The sequence below is a fragment of the Pleurodeles waltl genome, chromosome 4_1 (genome assembly GCF_031143425.1).
Source record: "Pleurodeles waltl isolate 20211129_DDA chromosome 4_1, aPleWal1.hap1.20221129, whole genome shotgun sequence".
Taxonomy (NCBI): Eukaryota; Metazoa; Chordata; class Amphibia; order Caudata; family Salamandridae; genus Pleurodeles; species Pleurodeles waltl.
Window position 1 is genome coordinate 75,948,835 of NC_090442.1, and position 24,656 is coordinate 75,973,490.

At 40.4% G+C, this 24,656-nt stretch overlaps 11 non-coding genes across 11 annotated transcripts; all 11 read right to left on the reverse strand.

The window, feature by feature from the left end:
- Positions 1–1,048: 1,048 nt before the first annotated feature.
- Positions 1,049–1,120, reverse strand: TRNAC-GCA (transfer RNA cysteine (anticodon GCA)). Its single transcript has one exon. It is a non-coding gene; the product is annotated as a tRNA-Cys (tRNA).
- A 2,092-nt stretch (positions 1,121–3,212) lies between these two features.
- On the reverse strand, positions 3,213–3,284 carry TRNAC-GCA (transfer RNA cysteine (anticodon GCA)). The gene has a single exon. It is a non-coding gene; the product is annotated as a tRNA-Cys (tRNA).
- A 2,092-nt stretch (positions 3,285–5,376) lies between these two features.
- On the reverse strand, positions 5,377–5,448 carry TRNAC-GCA (transfer RNA cysteine (anticodon GCA)). The gene has a single exon. It is a non-coding gene; the product is annotated as a tRNA-Cys (tRNA).
- Positions 5,449–7,538: 2,090 nt separating this feature from the next.
- Positions 7,539–7,610, reverse strand: TRNAC-GCA (transfer RNA cysteine (anticodon GCA)). The gene has a single exon. It is a non-coding gene; the product is annotated as a tRNA-Cys (tRNA).
- A 2,090-nt stretch (positions 7,611–9,700) lies between these two features.
- On the reverse strand, positions 9,701–9,772 carry TRNAC-GCA (transfer RNA cysteine (anticodon GCA)). The gene has a single exon. It is a non-coding gene; the product is annotated as a tRNA-Cys (tRNA).
- A 2,090-nt stretch (positions 9,773–11,862) lies between these two features.
- On the reverse strand, positions 11,863–11,934 carry TRNAC-GCA (transfer RNA cysteine (anticodon GCA)). Its single transcript has one exon. It is a non-coding gene; the product is annotated as a tRNA-Cys (tRNA).
- Positions 11,935–14,026: 2,092 nt separating this feature from the next.
- Positions 14,027–14,098, reverse strand: TRNAC-GCA (transfer RNA cysteine (anticodon GCA)). Its single transcript has one exon. It is a non-coding gene; the product is annotated as a tRNA-Cys (tRNA).
- A 2,092-nt stretch (positions 14,099–16,190) lies between these two features.
- TRNAC-GCA (transfer RNA cysteine (anticodon GCA)) lies at positions 16,191–16,262 on the reverse strand. The gene has a single exon. It is a non-coding gene; the product is annotated as a tRNA-Cys (tRNA).
- Positions 16,263–18,354: 2,092 nt separating this feature from the next.
- Positions 18,355–18,426, reverse strand: TRNAC-GCA (transfer RNA cysteine (anticodon GCA)). Its single transcript has one exon. It is a non-coding gene; the product is annotated as a tRNA-Cys (tRNA).
- A 2,091-nt stretch (positions 18,427–20,517) lies between these two features.
- On the reverse strand, positions 20,518–20,589 carry TRNAC-GCA (transfer RNA cysteine (anticodon GCA)). Its single transcript has one exon. It is a non-coding gene; the product is annotated as a tRNA-Cys (tRNA).
- Positions 20,590–22,680: 2,091 nt separating this feature from the next.
- TRNAC-GCA (transfer RNA cysteine (anticodon GCA)) lies at positions 22,681–22,752 on the reverse strand. The gene has a single exon. It is a non-coding gene; the product is annotated as a tRNA-Cys (tRNA).
- Between the last annotated feature and the right edge of the window lie 1,904 nt (positions 22,753–24,656).

The window sequence follows — 24,656 nt, forward strand, 5'->3', positions numbered from 1 at the left end:
GATATGGTATACATATTGGACCAGTCTTACTGTACATTCTAGTAACGGTAAGCTGGCGTGATACTAGTGAAACACACTGGAAACAGTACACAGGCCAGTCACAGTGTACCAGCATTTGGGTCGAGTTTTGTCTAGCCGACGTTACCTTACATACTAATTACAGTAAATAGGTGTGCTACTGGAGAAAGACACAAGTAACAGCATGCAGGCATTTGTTTCTTACACATATTACTATCAGTAAGCACACATGCTACTGTCCAAACTCAGTTCTAAAACTGCAGAGACTTCTGTTACAGTATAAGGACATTTGTGAAAGCATTACGGGCATACAGTGTCCACACACTCACATCTTTGCTGCTGTACAGGCACAAAGTGTTTCTTAAAGCACAACAAATCAGCTGTGCTGTGGTAAATACAGTGGAATTTAGAAACTTGTGATTTGTTTACCTATGTATTTTTTCTTTGCACCTGCAATTTCTGCTATATGCTCAATTATTAGAAGCAATGCTTGTTAATAAATCCATGCCGTAAAACATTATCTGTGTGCTGCACACTACAGAATGTAGAAAGATGTATTAAAGTACACAGTATCATGCTGTGTACACAAATTTCAATTTGTCCCTGTGTGCCAATGTACGAACTCTTGTTTTACTCGAATTGATCCATGGTGCAGTTACTGGGCGTGAGTGTGAAAACTGTTAATATTCGCACAACAGTCTTAAGGATGCATATAAAACTTTGAGCTATTTTGTTTAAATCGTCGTTTTAGTGTGAAATACTTTCAATAAATCCCCAAGAATTGTAGAAAGTGATATAGAAAGAAATTGAAAGCTTCTTTCATGTGTGAAGGGGGCACCCAGATTGATCCATGGTGCAGTTACTGGGTGTGAGTGTGAAAACTGTTAATTTTCAACGAGTCATAAGGATGCACATAAAACTTTGAGCTATTTTGCTTAATTAGTCGTTTTAGTGTGACATACTTTCAAAAAATCCCCAAGAATTGAAAAAAGCGATACAGAAAGAAATTTACAGCTTCTTTAAAGTATTAAGGGGGCACCCGGATTTGAACCAGAGACCTTTTGATCTGCAGTCAAATGCTCTACCACTGAGCTATACCCCCTTGTTGTACTATTTGGAAGTGGATGGACTAGAAACTGCTGCTGTGGATCTCATCAGAACGGCTTCCTCTTTTATAGGCTCTCTATACCACCGGCTGATTTATTAGTCACAGGGTCTGGGACACAGCCTGACTCATGCCCCTGGCTACAAGCTGATGGACACACTCAACACACCTGATGCTTCACTATTCACACCAAAATACATAGCATGACAGCAGGTCCTAGGCCAAGGGTGCCAATTCACTCTCAAGCTTACTCTTGCTTCACTAGTCACAGGGACTGCTATGGAGACCGGCTGCTGGTCCTTTCACACAACCCTCTTACGGACGCAGATAAAACCTAAAACTCTTTTTAATTAGTGGTTTTTCTGTGACATACTTTCCAGAAATCTCCAGAAATTGAAATAAGTAACAGAGAATTTTTTTTTTGTTCCTTAAAAGGAGAAGTGGGAAGCAAGACTTGAACTGGGGACCTCTTGATCTGCAGTCACATACTTTACTGCTGAGCTATACACATCCTCTTTTCCTGAAATATGCTTTCACACACACCTTATTACTGCGAGCAGCAGGCTGTAGAGTGCAGACGTCACATATAATACCATGGACTCTGACTAGCACTGAGTTATACCTACTCTGGGATTCCAGCTGTGGGACTAGCTTACTCTCTTGTCTACTCACCATGCTGGAAGTGAGAGTGAGTCTTACTCTCTTCTGCAATCACTCTGTGCCCTAAATTTCAGTCTTAGTCTCTCGTCTGCTCACTCTCTGCAGTAAGTGTGCAAAGCTGTCAGTGACTCAGCCAGTCTAAGCCTCCTAGCTCATTTAAAAATCAACTGCCTCAGACATTGACAGAACACAACTCTAGTGAGAAAAGACTTCTTTTTAACAGTGCTTTGGTTAGCAGTACCATACAACTCTCACACAGTCACTATCTCTTCTAATCGATGCAAGTTCACATAGATGTCTTTTAAAATGCAATTTCTGTGTCCCTCACGTGGTAATGTCTTTAACAATGCTATATCTTTGTTTTATGGTAAAACAATTTGATATGGTATACATATTGGACCAGTCTTACTGTACATTCTAGTAACGGTAAGCTGGCGTGATACTAGTGAAACACACTGGAAACAGTACACAGGCCAGTCACAGTGTACCAGCATTTGGGTCGAGTTTTGTCTAGCCGACGTTACCTTACATACTAATTACAGTAAATAGGTGTGCTACTGGAGAAAGACACAAGTAACAGCATGCAGGCATTTGTTTCTTACACATATTACTATCAGTAAGCACACATGCTACTGTCCAAACTCAGTTCTAAAACTGCAGAGACTTCTGTTACAGTATAACGACATTTGTGAAAGCATTACGGGCATACAGTGTCCACACACTCACATCTTTGCTGCTGTACAGGCACACAGTGTTTCTTAAAGCACAACAAATCAGCTGTGCTGTGGTAAATACAGTGGAATTTAGAAACTTGTGATTTGTTTACCTATGTATTTTTTCTTTGCACCTGCAATTTCTGCTATATGCTCAATTATTAGAAGCAATGCTTGTTAATAAATCCATGCCGTAAAACATTATCTGTGTGCTGCACACTACAGAATGTAGAAAGATGTATTAAAGTACACAGTATCATGCTGTGTACACAAATTTCAATTTGTCCCTGTGTGCCAATGTACGAACTCTTGTTTTACTCGAATTGATCCATGGTGCAGTTACTGGGCGTGAGTGTGAAAACTGTTAATTTTCGCACAACAGTCTTAAGGATGCACATAAAACTTTGAGCTATTTTGTTTAAATAGTCGTTTTAGTGTGAAATACTTTCAATAAATCCCCAAGAATTGTAGAAAGTGATATAGAAAGAAATTGAAAGCTTCTTTCATGTGTGAAGGGAGCACCCAGATTGATCCATGGTGCAGTTACTGGGTGTGAGTGTGAAAACTGTTAATTTTCAACAAGAGTCATAAGGATGCACATAAAACTTTGAGCTATTTTGCTTAATTAGTCGTTTTAGTGTGACATACTTTCAAAAAATCCCCAAGAATTGAAAAAAGCGATACAGAAAGAAATTGACAGCTTCTTTAAAGTATTAAGGGGGCACCCGGATTTGAACTAGGGACCTCTTGATCTGCAGTCAAATGCTCTACCACTGAGCTATACCCCCTTGTTGTACTATCTGGAAGTGGATGGACTAGAAACTGCTGCTGTGGATCTCATCAGAACAGCTTCCTCTTTTATAGGCTCTCTATACCACCTGCTGATTTATTAGTCACAGGGTCTGGGACACAGCCTGACTCATGCCCCTGGCTACAAGCTGATGGACACACTCAACACACCTGATGCTTCACTATTCACACCAAAATACATAGCATGACAGCAGGTCCTAGGCCAAGGGTGCCAATTCACTCTCAAGCTTACTCTTGCTTCACTAGTCACAGGGACTGCTATGGAGACCGGCTGCTGGTCCTTTCACACAACCCTCTTACGGACGCAGATAAAACCTAAAACTCTTTTTAATTAGTGGTTTTTCTGTGACATACTTTCAAGAAATCTCCAGAAATTGAAATAAGTAACAGAGAATTTTTTTTTTGTTCCTTAAAAGGAGAAGTGGGAAGCAAGACTTGAACTGGGGACCTCTTGATCTGCAGTCACATACTTTACTGTTGAGCTATACACATCCTCTTTTCCTGAAATATGCCTTCACACACACCTTATTACTGCGAGCAGCAGGCTGTAGAGTGCAGACGTCACATATAATACCATGGACTCTGACTAGCACTGAGTTATACCTACTCTGGGATTCCAGCTGTGGGACTAGCTTACTCTCTTGTCTACTCACCATGCTGGAAGTGAGAGTGAGTCTTACTCTCTTCTGCAATCACTCTGTGCCCTAAATTTCAGTCTTAGTCTCTCGTCTGCTCACTCTCTGCAGTAAGTGTGCAAAGCTGTCAGTGACTCAGCCAGTCTAAGCCTCCTAGCTCATTTAAAAATCCACTGCCTCAGACATTGACAGAACACAACTCTTGTGAGGAAAGACTTCTTTTTAACAGTGCTTTGGTTAGCAGTACCATACAACTCTCACACAGTCACTATCTCTTCTAATCGATGCAAGTTCACATAGATGTCTTTTAAAATGCAATTTCTGTGTCCCTCACGTGGTAATGTCTTTAACAATGCTATATCTTTGTTTTATGGTAAAACAATTTGATATGGTATACATATTGGACCAGTCTTACTGTACATTCTAGTAACGGTAAGCTGGCGTGATACTAGTGAAACACACTGGAAACAGTACACAGGCCAGTCACAGTGTACCAGCATTGGGGTCCAGTTTTGTCTAGCCGACGTTACCTTACATACTAATTACAGTAAATAGGTGTGCTACTGGAGAAAGACACAAGTAACAGCATGCAGGCATTTGTTTCTTACACATATTACTATCAGTAAGCACACGTGCTACTGTCCAAACTCAGTTCTAAAACTGCAGAGACTTCTGTTACAGTATAAGGACATTTGTGAAAGCATTACGGGAATACAGTGTCCACACACTCACATCTTTGCTGCTGTACAGGCACACAGTGTTTCTTAAAGCACAACAAATCAGCTGTGCTGTGGTAAATACAGTGGAATTTAGAAACTTGTGATTTGTTTACCTATGTATTTTTTCTTTGCACCTGCAATTTCTGCTATATGCTCAATTATTAGAAGCAATGCTTGTTAATAAATCCATGCCGTAAAACATTATCTGTGTGCTGCACACTACAGAATGTAGAAAGATGTATTAAAGTACACAGTATCATGCTGTGTACACAAATTTCAATTTGTCCCTGTGTGCCAATGTACGAACTCTTGTTTTACTCGAATTGATCCATGGTGCAGTTACTGGGCGTGAGTGTGAAAACTGTTAATTTTCGCACAACAGTCTTAAGGATGCACATCAAACTTTGAGCTATTTTGTTTAAATCGTCGTTTTAGTGTGAAATACTTTCAATAAATCCCCAAGAATTGTAGAAAGTGATATAGAAAGAAATTGAAAGCTTCTTTCATGTGTGAAGGGGGCACCCAGATTGATCCATGGTGCAGTTACTGGGTGTGAGTGTGAAAACTGTTAATTTTCAACAAGAGTCATAAGGATGCACATAAAACTTTGAGCTATTTTGCTTAATTAGTCGTTTTAGTGTGACATACTTTCAAAAAATCCCCAATAATTGAAAAAAGCGATACAGAAAGAAATTGACAGCTTCTTTAAAGTATTAAGGGGGCACCCGGATTTGAACCAGAGACCTCTTGATCTGCAGTCAAATGCTCTACCACTGAGCTATACCCCCTTGTTGTACTAGCTGGAAGTGGATGGACTAGAAACTGCTGCTGTGGATCTCATCAGAACGGCTTCCTCTTTTATAGGCTCTCTATACCACCTGCTGATTTATTAGTCACAGGGTCTGGGACATAGCCTGACTCATGCCCCTGGCTACAAGCTGATGGACACACTCAACACACCTGATGCTTCACTATTCACACCAAAATACATAGCATGACAGCAGGTCCTAGGCCAAGGGTGCCAATTCACTCTCAAGCTTACTCTTGCTTCACTAGTCACAGGGACTGCTATGGAGACCGGCTGCTGGTCCTTTCACACAACCCTCTTACGGACGCAGATAAAACCTAAAACTCTTTTTAATTAGTGGTTTTTCTGTGACATACTTTCAAGAAATCTCCAGAAATTGAAATAAGTAACAGAGAATTTTTTTTTTGTTCCTTAAAAGGAGAAGTGGGAAGCAAGACTTGAACTGGGGACCTCTTGATCTGCAGTCACATACTTTACTGCTGAGCTATACACATCCTCTTTTCCTGAAATATGCCTTCACACACACCTTATTACTGCGAGCAGCAGGCTGTAGAGTGCAGACGTCACATATAATACCATGGACTCTGACTAGCACTGAGTTGTACCTACTCTGGGATTCCAGCTGTGGGACTAGCTTACTCTCTTGTCTACTCACCATGCTGGAAGTGAGAGTGAGTCTTACTCTCTTCTGCAATCACTCTGTGCCCTAAATTTCAGTCTTAGTCTCTCGTCTGCTCACTCTCTGCAGTAAGTGTGCAAAGCTGTCAGTGACTCAGCCAGTCTAAGCCTCCTAGCTCATTTAAAAATCAACTGCCTCAGACATTGACAGAACACAACTCTAGTGAGGAAAGACTTCTTTTTAACAGTGCTTTGTTTAGCAGTACCATACAACTCTCACACAGTCACTATCTCTTCTAATCGATGCAAGTTCACATAGATGTCTTTTAAAATGCAATTTCTGTGTCCCTCACGTGGTAATGTCTTTAACAATGCTATATCTTTGTTTTATGGTAAAACAATTTGATATGGTATACATATTGGACCAGTCTTACTGTACATTCTAGTAACGGTAAGCTGGCGTGATACTAGTGAAACACACTGGAAACAGTACACAGGCCAGTCACAGTGTACCAGCATTTGGGTCCAGTTTTGTCTAGCCGACGTTTCCTTACATACTAATTACAGTAAATAGGTGTGCTACTGGAGAAAGACACAAGTAACAGCATGCAGGCATTTGTTTCTTACACATATTACTATCAGTAAGCACACATGCTACTGTCCAAACTCAGTTCTAAAACTGCAGAGACTTCTGTTACAGTATAACGACATTTGTGAAAGCATTACGGGCATACAGTGTCCACACACTCACATCTTTGCTGCTGTACAGGCACACAGTGTTTCTTAAAGCACAACAAATCAGCTGTGCTGTGGTAAATACAGTGGAATTTAGAAACTTGTGATTTGTTTACCTATGTATTTTTTCTTTGCACCTGCAATTTCTGCTATATGCTCAATTATTAGAAGCAATGCTTGTTAATAAATCCATGCCGTAAAACATTATCTGTGTGCTGCACACTACAGAATGTAGAAAGATGTATTAAAGTACACAGTATCATGCTGTGTACACAAATTTCAATTTGTCCCTGTGTGCCAATGTACGAACTCTTGTTTTACTCGAATTGATCCATGGTGCAGTTACTGGGCGTGAGAGTGAAAACTGTTAATTTTCGCACAACAGTCTTAAGGATGCACATAAAACTTTGAGCTATTTTGTTTAAATCGTCGTTTTAGTGTGAAATACTTTCAATAAATCCCCAAGAATTGTAGAAAGTGATATAGAAAGAAATTGAAAGCTTCTTTCATGTGTGAAGGGGGCACCCAGATTGATCCATGGTGCAGTTACTGGGTGTGAGTGTGAAAACTGTTAATTTTCAACGAGTCATAAGGATGCACATAAAACTTTGAGCTATTTTGCTTAATTAGTCGTTTTAGTGTGACATACTTTCAAAAAATCCCCAAGAATTGAAAAAAGCGATACAGAAAGAAATTGACAGCTTCTTTAAAGTATTAAGGGGGCACCCGGATTTGAACCAGAGACCTCTTGATCTGCAGTCAAATGCTCTACCACTGAGCTATACCCCCTTGCTGTAATATCTGGAACTGGATAGACTAGAAACTGCTGCTGTGGATCTCATCAGAACGGCTTCCTCTTTTATAGGCTCTCTATACCACCTGCTGATTTATTAGTCACAGGGTCTGGGACACAGCCTGACTCATGCCCCTGGCTACAAGCTGATGGACACACTCAACACACCTGATGCTTCACTATTCACACCAAAATACATAGCATGACAGCAGGTCCTAGGCCAAGGGTGCCAATTCACTCTCAAGCTTACTCTTGCTTCACTAGTCACAGGGACTGCTATGGATACCGGCTGCTGGTCCTTTCACACAACCCTCTTACGGACGCAGATAAAACCTAAAACTCTTTTTAATTAGTGGTTTTTCTGTGACATACTTTCAAGAAATCTCCAGAAATTGAAATAAGTAACAGAGAATTTTTTTTTTGTTCCTTAAAAGGAGAAGTGGGAAGCAAGACTTGAACTGGGGACCTCTTGATCTGCAGTCACATACTTTACTGCTGAGCTATACACATCCTCTTTTCCTGAAATATGCCTTCACACACACCTTATTACTGCGAGCAGCAGGCTGTAGAGTGCAGACGTCACATATAATACCATGGATTCTGACTAGCACTGAGTTATACCTACTCTGGGATTCCAGCTGTGGGACTAGCTTACTCTCTTGTCTACTCACCATGCTGGAAGTGAGAGTGAGTCTTACACTCTTCTGCAATCACTCTGTGCCCTAAATTTCAGTCTTAGTCTCTCGTCTGCTCACTCTCTGCAGTAAGTGTGCAAAGCTGTCAGTGACTCAGCCAGTCTAAGCCTCCTAGCTCATTTAAAAATACACTGCCTCAGACATTGACAGAACACAACTCTAGTGAGGAAAGACTTCTTTTTAACAGTGCTTTGGTTAGCAGTACCATACAACTCTCACACAGTCACTATCTCTTCTAATCGATGCAAGTTCACATAGATGTCTTTTAAAATGCAATTTCTGTGTCCCTCACGTGGTAATGTCTTTAACAATGCTATATCTTTGTTTTATGGTAAAACAATTTGATATGGTATACATATTGGACCAGTCTTACTGTACATTCTAGTAACGGTAAGCTGGCGTGATACTAGTGAAACACACTGGAAACAGTACACAGGCCAGTCACAGTGTACCAGCATTTGGGTCCAGTTTTGTCTAGCCGACGTTACCTTACATACTAATTACAGTAAATAGGTGTGCTACTGGAGAAAGACACAAGTAACAGCATGCAGGCATTTGTTTCTTACACATATTACTATCAGTAAGCACACATGCTACTGTCCAAACTCAGTTCTAAAACTGCAGAGACTTCTGTTACAGTATAAGGACATTTGTGAAAGCATTACGGGCATACAGTGTCCACACACTCACATCTTTGCTGCTGTACAGGCACACAGTGTTTCTTAAAGCACAACAAATCAGCTGTGCTGTGGTAAATACAGTGGAATTTAGAAACTTGTGATTTGTTTACCTATGTATTTTTTCTTTGCACCTGCAATTTCTGCTATATACTCAATTATTAGAAGCAATGCTTGTTAATAAATCCATGCCGTAAAACATTATCTGTGTGCTGCACACTACAGAATGTAGAAAGATGTATTAAAGTACACAGTATCATGCTGTGTACACAAATTTCAATTTGTCCCTGTGTGCCAATGTACGAACTCTTGTTTTACTCGAATTGATCCATGGTGCAGTTACTAGGCGTGAGTGTGAAAACTGTTAATATTCGCACAACAGTCTTAAGGATGCACATAAAACTTTGAGCTATTTTGTTTAAATCGTCGTTTTAGTGTGAAATACTTTCAATAAATCCCCAAGAATTGTAGAAAGTGATATAGAAAGAAATTGAAAGCTTCTTTCATGTGTGAAGGGGGCACCCAGATTGATCCATGGTGCAGTTACTGGGTGTGAGTGTGAAAACTGTTAATTTTCAACGAGTCATAAGGATGCACATAAAACTTTGAGCTATTTTGCTTAATTAGTCGTTTTAGTGTGACATACTTTCAAAAAATCCCCAAGAATTGAAAAAAGCGATACAGAAAGAAATTGACAGCTTCTTTAAAGTATTAAGGGGGCACCCGGATTTGAACCAGAGACCTCTTGATCTGCAGTCAAATGCTCTACCACTGAGCTATACCCCCTTGTTGTACTATCTGGAAGTGGATGGACTAGAAACTGCTGCTGTGGATCTCATCAGAACGGCTTCCTCTTTTATAGGCTCTCTATACCACCTGCTGATTTATTAGTCACACGGTCTGGGACACAGCCTGACTCATGCCCCTGGCTACAAGCTGATGGACACACTCAACACACCTGATGCTTCACTATTCACACCAAAATACATAGCATGACAGCAGGTCCTAGGCCAAGGGTGCCAATTCACTCTCAAGCTTACTCTTGCTTCACTAGTCACAGGGACTGCTATGGAGACCGGCTGCTGGTCCTTTCACACAACCCTCTTACGGACGCAGATAAAACCTAAAACTCTTTTTAATTAGTGGTTTTTCTGTGACATACTTTCAAGAAATCTCCAGAAATTGAAATAAGTAACAGAGAATTTTTTTTTTGTTCCTTAAAAGGAGAAGTGGGAAGCAAGACTTGAACTGGGGACCTCTTGATCTGCAGTCACATACTTTACTGCTGAGCTATACACATCCTCTTTTCCTGAAATATGCCTTCACACACACCTTATTACTGCGAGCAGCAGGCTGTAGAGTGCAGACGTCACATATAATACCATGGATTCTGACTAGCACTGAGTTATACCTACTCTGGGATTCCAGCTGTGGGACTAGCTTACTCTCTTGTCTACTCACCATGCTGGAAGTGAGAGTGAGTCTTACACTCTTCTGCAATCACTCTGTGCCCTAAATTTCAGTCTTAGTCTCTCGTCTGCTCATTCTCTGCAGTAAGTGTGCAAAGCTGTCAGTGACTCAGCCAGTCTAAGCCTCCTAGCTCATTTAAAAATACACTGCCTCAGACATTGACAGAACACAACTCTAGTGAGGAAAGACTTCTTTTTAACAGTGCTTTGGTTAGCAGTACCATACAACTCTCACACAGTCACTATCTCTTCTAATCGATGCAAGTTCACATAGATGTCTTTTAAAATGCAATTTCTGTGTCCCTCACGTGGTAATGTCTTTAACAATGCTATATCTTTGTTTTATGGTAAAACAATTTGATATGGTATACATATTGGACCAGTCTTACTGTACATTCTAGTAACGGTAAGCTGGCGTGATACTAGTGAAACACACTGGAAACAGTACACAGGCCAGTCACAGTGTACCAGCATTTGGGTCCAGTTTTGTCTAGCCGACGTTACCTTACATACTAATTACAGTAAATAGGTGTGCTACTGGAGAAAGACACAAGTAACAGCATGCAGGCATTTGTTTCTTACACATATTACTATCAGTAAGCACACATGCTACTGTCCAAACTCAGTTCTAAAACTGCAGAGACTTCTGTTACAGTATAAGGACATTTGTGAAAGCATTACGGGCATACAGTGTCCACACACTCACATCTTTGCTGCTGTACAGGCACAAAGTGTTTCTTAAAGCACAACAAATCAGCTGTGCTGTGGTAAATACAGTGGAATTTAGAAACTTGTGATTTGTTTACCTATGTATTTTTTCTTTGCACCTGCAATTTCTGCTATATGCTCAATTATTAGAAGCAATGCTTGTTAATAAATCCATGCCGTAAAACATTATCTGTGTGCTGCACACTACAGAATGTAGAAAGATGTATTAAAGTACACAGTATCATGCTGTGTACACAAATTTCAATTTGTCCCTGTGTGCCAATGTACGAACTCTTGTTTTACTCGAATTGATCCATGGTGCAGTTACTGGGCGTGAGTGTGAAAACTGTTAATATTCGCACAACAGTCTTAAGGATGCACATAAAACTTTGTGCTATTTTGTTTAAATCGTCGTTTTAGTGTGAAATACTTTCAATAAATCCCCAAGAATTGTAGAAAGTGATATAGAAAGAAATTGAAAGCTTCTTTCATGTGTGAAGGGGGCACCCAGATTGATCCATGGTGCAGTTACTGGGTGTGAGTGTGAAAACTGTTAATTTTCAACGAGTCATAAGGATGCACATAAAACTTTGAGCTATTTTGCTTAATTAGTCGTTTTAGTGTGACATACTTTCAAAAAATCCCCAAGAATTGAAAAAAGCGATACAGAAAGAAATTTACAGCTTCTTTAATGTATTAAGGGGGCACCCGGATTTGAACCAGAGACCTTTTGATCTGCAGTCAAATGCTCTACCACTGAGCTATACCCCCTTGTTGTACTATTTGGAAGTGGATGGACTAGAAACTGCTGCTGTGGATCTCATCAGAACGGCTTCCTCTTTTATAGGCTCTCTATACCACCGGCTGATTTATTAGTCACAGGGTCTGGGACACAGCCTGACTCATGCCCCTGGCTACAAGCTGATGGACACACTCAACACACCTGCTGCTTCACTATTCACACCAAAATACATAGCATGACAGCAGGTCCTAGGCCAAGGGTGCCAATTCACTCTCAAGCTTACTCTTGCTTCACTAGTCACAGGGACTGCTATGGAGACCGGCTGCTGGTCCTTTCACACAACCCTCTTACGGACACAGATAAAACCTAAAACTCTTTTTAATTAGTGGTTTTTCTGTGACATACTTTCAAGAAATCTCCAGAAATTGAAATAAGTAACAGAGAATTTTTTTTTTGTTCCTTAAAAGGAGAAGTGGGAAGCAAGACTTGAACTGGGGACCTCTTGATCTGCAGTCACATACTTTACTGCTGAGCTATACACATCCTCTTTTCCTGAAATATGCCTTCACACACACCTTATTACTGCGAGCAGCAGGCTGTAGAGTGCAGACGTCACATATAATACCATGGACTCTGACTAGCACTGAGTTATACCTACTCTGGGATTCCAGCTGTGGGACTAGCTTACTCTCTTGTCTACTCACCATGCTGGAAGTGAGAGTGAGTCTTACTCTCTTCTGCAATCACTCTGTGCCCTAAATTTCAGTCTTAGTCTCTCGTCTGCTCACTCTCTGCAGTAAGTGTGCAAAGCTGTCAGTGACTCAGCCAGTCTAAGCCTCCTAGCTCATTTAAAAATCCACTGCCTCAGACATTGACAGAACACAACTCTAGTGAGGAAAGACTTCTTTTTAACAGTGCTTTGGTTAGCAGTACCATACAACTCTCACACAGTCACTATCTCTTCTAATCGATGCAAGTTCACATAGATGTCTTTTAAAATGCAATTTCTGTGTCCCTCATGTGGTAATGTCTTTAACAATGCTATATCTTTGTTTTATGGTAAAACAATTTGATATGGTATACATATTGGACCAGTCTTACTGTACATTCTAGTAACGGTAAGCTGGCGTGATACTAGTGAAACACACTGGAAACAGTACACAGGCCAGTCACAGTGTACCAGCATTTGGGTCCAGTTTTGTCTAGCCGACGTTACCTTACATACTAATTACAGTAAATAGGTGTGCTACTGGAGAAAGACACAAGTAACAGCATGCAGGCATTTGTTTCTTACACATATTACTATCAGTAAGCACACATGCTACTGTCCAAACTCAGTTCTAAAACTGCAGAGACTTCTGTTACAGTATAAGGACATTTGTGAAAGCATTACGGGCATACAGTGTCCACACACTCACATCTTTGCTGCTGTACAGGCACACAGTGTTTCTTAAAGCACAACAAATCAGCTGTGCTGTGGTAAATACAGTGGAATTTAGAAACTTGTGATTTGTTTACCTATGTATTTTTTCTTTGCACCTGCAATTTCAGCTATATGCTCAATTATTAGAAGCAATGCTTGTTAATAAATCCATGCCGTAAAACATTATCTGTGTGCTGCACACTACAGAATGTAGAAAGATGTATTAAAGTACACAGTATCATGCTGTGTACACAAATTTCAATTTGTCCCTGTGTGCCAATGTACGAACTCTTGTTTTACTCGAATTGATCCATGGTGCAGTTACTGGGCGTGAGTGTGAAAACTGTTAATTTTCGCACAACAGTCTTAAGGATGCACATAAAACTTTGAGCTATTTTGTTTAAATAGTCGTTTTAGTGTGAAATACTTTCAATAAATCCCCAAGAATTGTAGAAAGTGATATAGAAAGAAATTGAAAGCTTCTTTCATGTGTGAAGGGGGCACCCAGATTGATCCATGGTGCAGTTACTGGGTGTGAGTGTGAAAACTGTTAATTTTCAACAAGAGTCATAAGGATGCACATAAAACTTTGAGCTATTTTGCTTAATTAGTCGTTTTAGTGTGACATACTTTCAAAAAATCCCCAAGAATTGAAAAAAGCGATACAGAAAGAAACTGACAGCTTCTTTAAAGTATTAAGGGGGCACCCGGATTTGAACCAGAGAGCTCTTGACCTGCAGTCAAATGCTCTACCACTGAGCTATACCCCCTTATTGTACTATCTGGAAGTGGATGGACTAGAAACTGCTGCTGTGGATCTCATCAGAACGGCTTCCTCTTTTATAGGCTCTCTATACCACCTGCTGATTTATTAGTCACAGGGTCTGGGACACAGCCTGACTCATGCCCCTGGCTACAAGCTGATGGACACACTCAACACACCTGCTGCTTCACTATTCACACCAAAATACATAGCATGACAGCAGGTCCTAGGCCAAGGGTGCCAATTCACTCTCAAGCTTACTCTTGCTTCACTAGTCACAGGGACTGCTATGGAGACCGGCTGCTGGTCCTTTCACACAACCCTCTTACGGACACAGATAAAACCTAAAACTCTTTTTAATTAGTGGTTTTTCTGTGACATACTTTCAAGAAATCTCCAGAAATTGAAATAAGTAACAGAGAATTTTTTTTTTGTTCCTTAAAAGGAGAAGTGGGAAGCAAGACTTGAACTGGGGACCTCTTGATCTGCAGTCACATACTTTACTGCTGAGCTATACACATCCTCTTTTCCTGAAATATGCCTTCACACACACCTTATTACTGCGAGCAGCAGGCTGTAGAGTGCAGACGTCACATATAATACCATGGACTCTGACTAGCACTGAGTTATACCTACTCTGGGATTCCAGCTGTGGGACTAGCTTACTCTCTTGTCTACTCACCATGCTGGAAGTGAGAGTGAGTCTTACTCTCTTCTGCAATCACTCTGTGCCCTAAATTTCAGTCTTAGTCTCTCGTCTGCTCACTCTCTGCAGTAAGTGTGCAAAGCTGTCAGTGACTCAGCCAGTCTAAGCCTCCTAGCTCATTTAAAAATCCACTGCCTCAGACATTGACAGAACACAACTCTAGTGAGGAAAGACTTCTTTTTAACAGTGCTTTGGTTAGCAGTACCATACAACTCTCACACAGTCACTATCTCTTCTAATCGATGCAAGTTCACATAGATGTCTTTTAAAATGCAATTTCTGTGTCCCTCATGTGGTAATGTCTTTAACAATGCTATATCTTTGTTTTATGGTAAAACAATTTGATATGGTATACATATTGGACCAGTCTTACTGTACATTCTAGTAACGGTAAGCTGGCGTGATACTAGTGAAACACACTGGAAACAGTACACAGGCCAGTCACAGTGTACCAGCATTTGGGTCCAGTTTTGTCTAGCCGACGTTACCTTACATACTAATTACAGTAAATAGGTGTGCTACTGGAGAAAGACACAAGTAACAGCATGCAGGCATTTGTTTCTTACACATATTACTATCAGTAAGCACACATGCTACTGTCCAAACTCAGTTCTAAAACTGCAGAGACTTCTGTTACAGTATAAGGACATTTGTGAAAGCATTACGGGCATACAGTGTCCACACACTCACATCTTTGCTGCTGTACAGGCACACAGTGTTTCTTAAAGCACAACAAATCAGCTGTGCTGTGGTAAATACAGTGGAATTTAGAAACTTGTGATTTGTTTACCTATGTATTTTTTCTTTGCACCTGCAATTTCTGCTATATGCTCAATTATTAGAAGCAATGCTTGTTAATAAATCCATGCCGTAAAACATTATCTGTGTGCTGCACACTACAGAATGTAGAAAGATGTATTAAAGTACACAGTATCATGCTGTGTACACAAATTTCAATGTGTCCCTGTGTGCCAATGTACGAACTCTTGTTTTACTCGAATTGATCCATGGTGCAGTTACTGGGCGTGAGTGTGAAAACTGTTAATTTTCGCACAACAGTCTTAAGGATGCACATAAAACTTTGAGCTATTTTGTTTAAATAGTCGTTTTAGTGTGAAATACTTTCAATAAATCCCCAAGAATTGTAGAAAGTGATATAGAAAGAAATTGAAAGCTTCTTTCATGTGTGAAGGGGGCACCCAGATTGATCCATGGTGCAGTTACTGGGTGTGAGTGTGAAAACTGTTAATTTTCAACAAGAGTCATAAGGATGCACATAAAACTTTGAGCTATTTTGCTTAATTAGTCGTTTTAGTGTGACATACTTTCAAAAAATCCCCAAGAATTGAAAAAAGCGATACAGAAAGAAATTGACAGCTTCTTTAAAGTATTAAGGGGGCACCCGGATTTGAACCAGGGACCTCTTGATCTGCAGTCAAATGCTCTACCACTGAGCTATACCCCCTTGTTGTACTATCTGGAAGTGGATGGACTAGAAACTGCTGCTGTGGATCTCATCAGAACGGCTTCCTCTTTTATAGGCTCTCTATACCACCTGCTGATTTATTAGTCACAGGGTCTGGGACACAGCCTGACTCATGCCCCTGGCTACAAGCTGATGGACACACTCAACACACCTGATGCTTCACTATTCACACCAAAATACATAGCATGACAGCAGGTCCTAGGCCAAGGGTGCCAATTCACTCTCAAGCTTACTCTTGCTTCACTAGTCACAGGGACTGCTATGGAGACCGGCTGCTGGTCCTTTCACACAACCCTCTTACGGACGCAGATAAAACCTAAAACTCTTTTTAATTAGTGGTTTTTCTGTGACATACTTTCCAGAAATCTCCAGAAATTGAAATAAGTAACAGAGAATTTTTTTTTTGTTCCTTAAAAGGAGAAGTGGGAAGCAAGACTTGAACTGGGGACCTCTTGATCTGCAGTCACATACTTTACTGCTGAGCTATACACATCCTCTTTTCCTGAAATATGCCTTCACACACACCTTATTACTGCGAGCAGCAGGCTGTAGAGTGCAGACGTCACATATAATACCATGGACTCTGACTAGCACTGAGTTATACCTACTCTGGGATTCCAGCTGTGGGACTAGCTTACTCTCTTGTCTACTCACCATGCTGGAAGTGAGAGTGAGTCTTATTCTCTTCTGCAATCACTCTGTGCCCTAAATTTCAGTCTTAGTCTCTCGTCTGCTCACTCTCTGCAGTAAGTGTGCAAAGCTGTCAGTGACTCAGCCAGTTTAAGCCTCCTAGCTCATTTAAAAATCCACTGCCTCAGACATTGACAGAACACAACTCTAGTGAGGAAAGACTTCTTTTTAACAGTTCTTTGGTTAGCAGTACCATACAAATCTCACACAGTCACTATCTCTTCTAATCGATGCAAGTTCACATAGATGTCTTTTAAAATGCAATTTCTGTGTCCCTCACGTGGTAATGTCTTTAACAATGCTATATCTTTGTTTTATGGTAAAACATTTTGATATGGTATACATATTGGACCAGTCTTACTGTACATTCTAGTAACGGTAAGCTGGCGTGATACTAGTGAAACACACTGGAAACAGTACACAGGCCAGTCACAGTGTACCAGCATTTGGGTCCAGTTTTGTCTAGCCGACGTTACCTTACATACTAATTACAGTAAATAGGTGTGCTACTGGAGAAAGACACAAGTAACAGCATGCAGGCATTTGTTTCTTACACATATTACTATCAGTAAGCACACATGCTACTGTCCAAACTCAGTTCTAAAACTGCAGAGACTTCTGTTACAGTATAAGGACATTTGTGAAAGCATTACGGGCATACAGTGTCCACACACTCACATCTTTGCTGCTGTACAGGCACACAGTGTTTCTTAAAGCACAACAAATCAGCTGTGCTGTGGTAAATACAGTGGAATTTAGAAACTTGTGATTTGTTTACCTATGTATTTTTTCTTTGCACCTGCAATTTCTGCTATATGCTCAATTATTAGAAGCAATGCTTGTTAATAAATCCATGCCGTAAAACATTATCTGTGTGCTGCACACTACAGAATGTAGAAAGATGTATTAAAGTACACAGTATCATGCTGTGTACACAAATTTCAATTTGTCCCTGTGTGCCAATGTACGAACTCTTGTTTTACTCGAATTGATCCATGGTGCAGTTACTGGGCGTGAGTGTGAAAACTGTTAATTTTCGCACAACAGTCTTAAGGATGCACATAAAACTTTGAGCTATTTTGTTTAAATAGTCGTTTTAGTGTGAAATACTTTCAATAAATCCCCAAGAATAGTAGAAAGTGATATAGAAAGAAATTGAAAGCTTCTTTCATGTGTGAAGGGAGCACCCAGATTGATCCATGGTGCAGTTACTGGGTGTGAGTGTGAAAACTGTTAATTTTCAACAAGAGTCATAAGGATGCACATAAAACTTTGAGCTATTTTGCTTAATTAGTCGTTTTAGTGTGACATACTTTCAAAAAATCCCCAAGAATTGAAAAAAGCAATACAGAAAGAAATTGACAGCTTCTTTAAAGTATTAAGGGGGCACACGGATTTGAACTAGGGACCTCTTGATCTGCAGTCAAATGCTCTACCACTGAGCTATACCCCCTTGTTGTACTATCTGGAAGTGGATGGACTAGAAACTGCTGCTGTGGATCTCATCAGAACAGCTTCCTCTTTTATAGGCTCTCTATACCACCTGCTGATTTATTAGTCACAGGGTCTGGGACACAGCCTGACTCATGCCCCTGGCTACAAGCTGATGGACACACTCAACACACCTGATGCTTCACTATTCACACCAAAATACATAGCATGACAGCAGGTCCTAGGCCAAGGGTGCCAATTCACTCTCAAGCTTACTCTTGCTTCACTAGTCACAGGGACTGCTATGGAGACCGGCTGCTGGTCCTTTCACACAACCCTCTTACGGACGCAGATAAAACCTAAAACTCTTTTTAATTAGTGGTTTTTCTGTGACATACTTTCAAGAAATCTCCAGAAATTGAAATAAGTAACATAGATTTTTTTTTTGTTCCTTAAAAGGAGAAGTGGGAAGCAAGACTTGAACTGGGGACCTCTTGATCTGCAGTCACATACTTTACTGTTGAGCTATACACATCCTCTTTTCCTGAAATATGCCTTCCCACACACCTTATTACTGCGAGCAGCAGGCTGTAGAGTGCAGACGTCACATATAATACCATGGACTCTGACTAGCACTGAGTTATACCTACTCTGGGATTCCAGCTGTGGGACTAGCTTACTCTCTTGTCTACTCACCATGCTGGAAGTGAGAGTGAGTCTTACTCTCTTCTGCAATCACTCTGTGCCCTAAATTTCAGTCTTAGTCTCTCGTCTGCTCACTCTCTGCAGTAAGTGTGCAAAGCTGTCAGTGACTCAGCCAGTCTAAGCCTCCTAGCTCATTTAAAAATCCACTGCCTCAGACATTGACAGAACACAACTCTAGTGAGGAAAGACTTCTTTTTAACAGTGCTTTGGTTAGCAGTACCATACAACTCTCACACAGTCACTATCTCTTCTAATCGATGCAAGTTCACATAGATGTCTTTTAAAATGCAATTTCTGTGTCCCTCACGTGGTAATGTCTTTAACAATGCTATATCTTTGTTTTATGGTAAAACAATTTGATATGGTATACATATTGGACCAGTCTTACTGTACATTCTAGTAACGGTAAGCTGGCGTGATACTAGTGAAACACACTGGAAACAGTACACAGGCCAGTCACAGTGTACCAGCATTTGGGTCCAGTTTTGTCTAGCCGACGTTACCTTACATACTAATTACAGTAAATAGGTGTGCTACTGGAGAAAGACACAAGTAACAGCATGCAGGCATTTGTTTCTTACACATATTACTATCAGTAAGCACACATGCTACTGTCCAAACTCAGTTCTAAAACTGCAGAGACTTCTGTTACAGTATAAGGACATTTGTGAAAGCATTACGGGAATACAGTGTCCACACACTCACATCTTTGCTGCTGTACAGGCACACAGTGTTTCTTAAAGCACAACAAATCAGCTGTGCTGTGGTAAATACAGTGGAATTTAGAAACTTGTGATTTGTTTACCTATGTATTTTTTCTTTGCACCTGCAATTTCTGCTATATGCTCAATTATTAGAAGCAATGCTTGTTAATAAATCCATGCCGTAAAACATTATCTGTGTGCTGCACACTACAGAATGTAGAAAGATGTATTAAAGTACACAGTATCATGCTGTGTACACAAATTTCAATTTGTCCCTGTGTGCCAATGTACGAACTCTTGTTTTACTCGAATTGATCCATGGTGCAGTTACTGGGCGTGAGTGTGAAAACTGTTAATTTTCGCACAACAGTCTTAAGGATGCACATCAAACTTTGAGCTATTTTGTTTAAATAGTCGTTTTAGTGTGAAATACTTTCAATAAATCCCCAAGAATTGTAGAAAGTGATATAGAAAGAAATTGAAAGCTTCTTTCATGTGTGAAGGGGGCACCCAGATTGATCCATGGTGCAGTTACTGGGTGTGAGTGTGAAAACTGTTAATTTTCAACAAGAGTCATAAGGATGCACATAAAACTTTGAGCTATTTTGCTTAATTAGTCGTTTTAGTGTGACATACTTTCAAAAAATCCCCAAGAATTGAAAAAAACGATACAGAAAGAAATTGACAGCTTCTTTAAAGTATTAAGGGGGCACCCGGATTTGAACCAGAGACCTCTTGATCTGCAGTCAAATGCTCTACCACTGAGATATACCCCCTTGTTGTACTATCTGGAAGTGGATGGACTAGAAACTGCTGCTGTGGATCTCATCAGAACGGCTTCCTCTTTTATAGGCTCTCTATACCACCTGCTGATTTATTAGTCACAGGGTCTGGGACACAGCCTGACTCATGCCCCTGGCTACAAGCTGATGGACACACTCAACACACCTGATGCTTCACTATTCACACCAAAATACATAGCATGACAGCAGGTCCTAGGCCAAGGGTGCCAATTCACTCTCAAGCTTACTCTTGCTTCACTAGTCACAGGGACTGCTATGGAGACCGGCTGCTGGTCCTTTCACACAACCCTCTTACGGACGCAGATAAATCCTAAAACTCTTTTTAATTAGTGGTTTTTCTGTGACATACTTTCAAGAAATCTCCAGAAATTGAAATAAGTAACAGAGATTTTTTTTTTGTTCCTTAAAAGGAGAAGTGGGAAGCAAGACTTGAACTGGGGACCTCTTGATCTGCAGTCATATACTTTACTGCTGAGCTATACACATCCTCTTTTCCTGAAATATGCCTTCACACACACCTTATTACTGCGAGCAGCAGGCTGTAGCGTGCAGACGTCACATATAATACCATGGACTCTGACTAGCACTGGGTTATACCTACTCTGGGATTCCAGCTGTGGGACTAGCTTACTCTCTTGTCTACTCACCATGCTGGAAGTGAGAGTGAGTCTTACTCTCTTCTGCAATCACTCTGTGCCCTAAATTTCAGTCTTAGTCTCTCGTCTGCTCACTCTCTGCAGTAAGTGTGCAAAGCTGTCAGTGACTCAGCCAGTCTAAGCCTCCTAGCTCATTTAAAAATCCACTGCCTCAGACATTGACAGAACACAACTCTAGTGAGGAAAGACTTCTTTTTAACAGTGCTTTGGTTAGCAGTACCATACAACTCTCACACAGTCACTATCTCTTCTAATCGATGCAAGTTCACATAGATGTCTTTTAAAATGCAATTTCTGTGTCCCTCACGTGGTAATGTCTTTAACAATGCTATATCTTTGTTTTATGGTAAAACAATTTGATATGGTATACATATTGGACCAGTCTTACTGTACATTCTAGTAACGGTAAGCTGGCGTGATACTAGTGAAACACACTGGAAACAGTACACAGGCCAGTCACAGTGTACCAGCATTTGGGTCCAGTTTTGTCTAGCCGACGTTACCTTACATACTAATTACAGTAAATAGGTGTGCTACTGGAGAAAGACACAAGTAACAGCATGCAGGCATTTGTTTCTTACACATATTACTATCAGTAAGCACACATGCTACTGTCCAAACTCAGTTCTAAAACTGCAGAGACTTCTGTTACAGTATAAGGACATTTGTGAAAGCATTACGGGCATACAGTGTCCACACACTCACATCTTTGCTGCTGTACAGGCACACAGTGTTTCTTAAAGCACAACAAATCAGCTGTGCTGTGGTAAATACAGTGGAATTTAGAAACTTGTGATTTGTTTACCTATGTATTTTTTCTTTGCACCTGCAATTTCTGCTATATGCTCAATTATTAGAAGCAATGCTTGTTAATAAATCCATGCCGTAAAACATTATCTGTGTGCTGCACACTACAGAATGTAGAAAGATGTATTAAAGTACACAGTATCATGCTGTGTACACAAATTTCAATTTGTCCCTGTGTGCCAATGTACGAACTCTTGTTTTACTCGAATTGATCCATGGTGCAGTTACTGGGCGTGAGTGTGAAAACTGTTAATTTTCGCACAACAGTCTTAAGGATGCACATAAAACTTTGAGCTATTTTGTTTAAATAGTTGTTTTAGTGTGAAATACTTTCAATAAATCCCCAAGAATTGTAGAAAGTGATATAGAAAGAAATTGAAAGCTTCTTTCATGTGTGAAGGGGGCACCCAGATTGATCCATGGCGCAGTTACTGGGTGTGAGTGTGAAAACTGTTAATTTTCAACAAGAGTCATAAGGATGCACATAAAACTTTGAGCTATTTTGCTTAATTAGTCGTTTTAGTGTGACATACTTTCAAAAAATCCCCAAGAATTGAAAAAAGCGATACAGAAAGAAATTGACAGCTTCTTTAAAGTATTAAGGGGGCACCCGGATTTGAACCAGGGACCTCTTGATCTGCAGTCAAATGCTCTACCACTGAGCTATACCCCCTTGTTGTACTATCTGGAAGTGGATGGACTAGAAACTGCTGCTGTGGATCTCATCAGAACGGCTTCCTCTTTTATAGGCTCTCTATACCACCTGCTGATTTATTAGTCACAGGGTCTGGGACACAGCCTGACTCATGCCTCTGGCTACAAGCTGATGGACACACTCAACACACCTGATGCTTCACTATTCACACCAAAATACATAGCATGACAGCAGGTTCTAGGCCAAGGGTGCCAATTCACTCTCAAGCTTACTCTTGCTTCACTAGTCACAGGGACTGCTATGGAGACCGGCTGCTGGTCCTTTCACACAACCCTCTTACGGACGCAGATAAAACCTAAAACTCTTTTTAATTAGTGGTTTTTCTGTGACATACTTTCAAGAAATCTCCAGAAATTGAAATAAGTAACAGAGAATTTTTTTTTTCTTCCTTAAAAGGAGAAGTGGGAAGCAAGACTTGAACTGGGGACCTCTTGATCTGCAGTCACATACTTTACTGCTGAGCTATACACATCCTCTTTTCCTGAAATATGCCTTCACACACACCTTATTACTGCGAGCAGCAGGCTGTAGAGTGCAGACGTCACATATAATACCATGGACTCTGACTAGCACTGAGTTATACCTACTCTGGGATTCCAGCTGTGGGACTAGCTTACTCTCTTGTCTACTCACCATGCTGGAAGTGAGAGTGAGCCTTACTCTCTTCTGCAATCACTCTGTGCCCTAAATTTCAGTCTTAGTCTCTCGTCTGCTCACTCTCTGCAGTAAGTGTGCAAAGCTGTCAGTGACTCAGCCAGTCTAAGCCTCCTAGCTCATTTAAAAATCCACTGCCTCAGACATTGACAGAACACAACTCTAGTGAGGAAAGACTTCTTTTTAACAGTGCTTTGGTTAGCAGTACCATACAACTCTCACACAGTCACTATCTCTTCTAATCGATGCAAGTTCACATAGATGTCTTTTAAAATGCAATTTCTGTGTCCCTCACGTGGTAATGTCTTTAACAATGCTATATCTTTGTTTTATGGTAAAACAATTTGATATGGTATACATATTGGACCAGTCTTACTGTACATTCTAGTAACGGTAAGCTGGCGTGATACTAGTGAAAAACACTGGAAACTTTACACAGACCAGTCACAGTGTACCAGCATTTGGGTCCAGTTTTGTCTAGCCGACGTTACCTTACATACTAATTACAGTAAATAGGTGTGCTACTGGAGAAAGACACAAGTAACAGCATGCAGGCATTTGTTTCTTACACATATTACTATCAGTAAGCACACATGCTACTGTCCAAACTCAGTTCTAAAACTGCAGAGACTTCTGTTACAGTATAAGGACATTTGTGAAAGCATTACGGGCATACAGTGTCCACACACTCACATCTTTGCTGCTTTACAGGCACACAGTGTTTCTTAAAGCACAACAAATCAGCTGTGCTGTGGTAAATACAGTGGAATTTAGAAACTTGTGATTTGTTTACCTATGTATTTTTTCTTTGCACCTGCAATTTCTGCTATATGCTCAATTATTAGAAGCAATGCTTGTTAATAAATCCATGCCGTAAAACATTATCTGTGTGCTGCACACTACAGAATGTTATAAGATGTATTAAAGTACACAGTATCATGCTGTGTACACAAATTTCAATTTGTCCCTGTGTGCCAATGTACGAACTCTTGTTTTACTCGAATTGATCCATGGTGCAGTTACTGGGCGTGAGTTTGAAAACTGTTAATTTTCGCACAACAGTCTTAAGGATGCACATAAAACTTTGAGCTATTTTGTTTAAATAGTCGTTTTAGTGTGAAATACTTTCAATAAATCCCCAAGAATTGTAGAAAGTGATATAGAAAGAAATTGAAAGCTTCTTTCATGTGTGAAGGGGGCACCCAGAT